We start from the raw sequence: 3,177 nt of genomic DNA, 5'->3' as shown, positions 1-3,177 counted from the left end.
TGGCCCCACTAAATTCTCTTTTCATCCCTCATGCTGTTGCTTGGGAATATGTCAAAGCCATGATAAGGGAAAGTGTCTGGAATTTTATGCTAAGGAGCCAAAACATTTTTTGATTTTATGAGGGACTTTGTTCACTATATTTAAAAAAAAAAACAAAAACAAAAACAAAAAAAAAAAACAAAAACAAAAACAAAAAAAAATAACATAGACCAAGTAAAACTCCCTGTTACCCAGAATCCTCCCAAGACCATTACTTTATGACGTTCTGTTGATTTTTCTCTGACATATCCCACTTGCTCTTGTGTTTACTGCTTCCACCCCACAATACAGCAAACCTCTTTTGCCCCTTCCATGTCTTTGGGATGAGTCCAGTTCATGCAATCAGGCTACTTTTCCTGGCATATCTATTGCCTAAAGTATAAAAAAAAAAATAAAAAGGAAGTTGCCTTTTCATACTCAATGGAAATAGCTAATCTATTTGATTACTAATCAAATAGAATATTCATCAAATTTGAATATTTATCTCTTTGACCCTTATGTGAGGTGACTCTCATCAGCCCCACCCAGCAGCTCTGCAGTCACAGCACCCTCTGCAGCTCTCCTGACCACTCCTGTCAGTCAGCAGCTCTTGCTCCAGGCATCTACCTGGGGCAGATGCTGCTGGAGGCAATGCCAGAGAGGTCCTGCAGCTAAATACAAACCCTGCTGTCTTAGTGGAAAGCATGCAAAATGCATTCGGTGGAGATGGTTTTATTCCACATTCTTTCTTTTGTGTGAATAGCTTTTCAAACCCCCTTAATACAAAAATCCAACAGTGTATCTCTAAAAAAAATGAATGTGAAGGGAAGAGCTTTATGAAGCTAATAGCTTTCTCTTATTTCTCCTCCAAGTCACTCCAGAGGGTAGGAGGAGCAGGAGTTGGAAAAGAGTTGGAAGAATCTTCCTAGGCTGGGACTGAGGGACCCAAGCCAGACCCAGCTTGGTGCACCTGGAAGATTCAGAACAAGTTTTGGGCTGACAGCAGTTGCCATCCCCATGCCTGCAGGGCCCAAAGAGACATCTTGGGTTCTGTTCACTGGACTACCACATAGAGATGGACATGGCCAGATCTCTAATGTGGCCCCTGGGGAGCAGAAGGCATCACCCAATCATCCAGTCAGTACAACTCAGATGTTTAAACAATGTGGTTTGTGTTGGTTTTTTTGTTTGTTTGTGTTTTGTTTTGGTTTGGTTTTGTGGGTGTTTGTTTGTTTGTTTGTTTGTTTTACGTGGGGTTAATCACCTCCCAGAGAAGTGCTGAGGACTCCGCTATCCCTTGACCCTCAGCCACGAGCTGGGGAACAAGAGAGCTGAAAGACTGAGCCCTCCAAAGAGCAAAAGTTAGAAAGAACTGATTTGGAAATAAATTGACTGAAAAATCTTTATTGCTAAACACAGCATATTAAGTAAAAATAAAAGAGGAACACAAATGGAGTGGGAAAATTTTCAACTTCTCAGAAAATTACTTTTCTGCCCACTGAAATGTTTCAACAGATAGATTTAGCCCAGCCTTTTTTTGCATAATGAGACAACTCAGAAAATACTTCCTGACATGGATAAGGCTCCCCTCAATGCTTGTTGTTTAGTATCTTCTTTATAACCAGATTTATAACAGCAGTCCCATGAAGATAACCCTTAATGTGATGATTAGGGCAGATTTATTATTCAAGCCTAGCCCATTTTCTCCCCTTTTGCCAGTAATTTGGTGGCATACGGAGCTGAGATTGATGGTCTGCTTAAGCATGCAGCTAGTACGAGTCTCAATTACTGAAATGAGCTATTGAGAAAAGTTTAAGAAGCCTCCCCATGCTCCTCATCATCTTCTAAACAGTCAAAGCTCTCTCACCAAGAGAAAGAGTTGGCCTTTCCTCGTCTCCCTTTAGGCAGTGCCATCAGATTGCAGCTGCCCAGTCAGGCTCCCCTTAGAGATAGCAGCCAATTACAGATCTCCAGTGTGCCATGGAGCTTCCAACTCCAGCATGGCACAAATTAATAGCATCTCACATCACCAGCAGGAAACAGTTGTTCTTTGGAGTTCTTCTTGCCAGGGTACAAGCAGACCAGTAATGACAAAAGGCAGATGGGCAGGTCAGGAGCAAAACTTCCACTGCCCACAGCAGCTCCAGGTGTCTCCATAGCTCTGATGGGACTGTGACTAGAAACCTCAAAGAAATGCACAGAGGGTGCTGTAGGCTGCTGCAGGGGCTGGGAAAGCTCTGTTGTTTCCTCCTTGCAGCTGTGCAAAGGGCTGAGGGCTGCCAGGATCTCTGTCTGGCCAGGGCACTTCTGGCAGAATGCTGAGAAGAGCAAGCAGCGGTACCCGAGGAGTGATTGACAAACTCTGTCATCCATTGCAGCTGAGATGCTGACCCGTGCTGCTGGCTGTAATGGTTGGCCCTTCACTTTTTGAATGGACTGTGAAAAGTGCAACAAAATACATTTTTCTCCCCAAAAAAGAAGCTTTTCCCATCTCACACATCAAAGCTGCTGTTTTGCAACTCAGCCATGTTTGCCGTGCCATCCTTTCTCTTTTCTGAGACTCCTCAGAGGCTCGTTCTGAAAATCTGGCAAGACAACAACTGATCTCACCAGGGTGGCATAGTTTGTCTCTCTCCTTCTGTGGTATTGTAGATAATTAGGCAACACTTAAAACAATGAGGTTGTGTGGTATTGACAAGGGATCTTTGAGGGTTTTTTTCTCCACCTGGCCTTTTTTTTTTTCCCAACTGAACATAATTTTGAGTAAAAACAGGCTTGAAACACTCCTCATCACATATGAAGGTGATTTAAAAGATTCCTGCAACAGCAGGTCTCTGCAATCCTGTTCTGGTTTGAAAGCAAAACCAACCAGTGAGAGACTCCAAGTCAGAAATACAATTTATTAGGACAAGGGGAAAAAAAAAAAAAAACAAAACAAACAAATAAAGAGGAGGTCTCCTGTCCCAATGATTCCAGTAATTTATAGAACAGGTAGATTACAAGAGGTGGATAAAGCTGGCAGACTAATTGCTTGCAGGTAAGAGGCATTTAAAATGGAGACAAGTTATTGTGAAAGAGAGAATCTGTACTACTCAAGCAAAGGAAAATTTCCAAGACACCCATAAAAACTGGTGTAACATAGTGATATTTTGTCGGTAG

The sequence above is a fragment of the Vidua chalybeata genome, chromosome 3 (genome assembly GCF_026979565.1).
Source record: "Vidua chalybeata isolate OUT-0048 chromosome 3, bVidCha1 merged haplotype, whole genome shotgun sequence".
Classification (NCBI taxonomy): Eukaryota; Metazoa; Chordata; class Aves; order Passeriformes; family Viduidae; genus Vidua; species Vidua chalybeata.
This window is presented reverse-complemented; position numbering follows the sequence as displayed.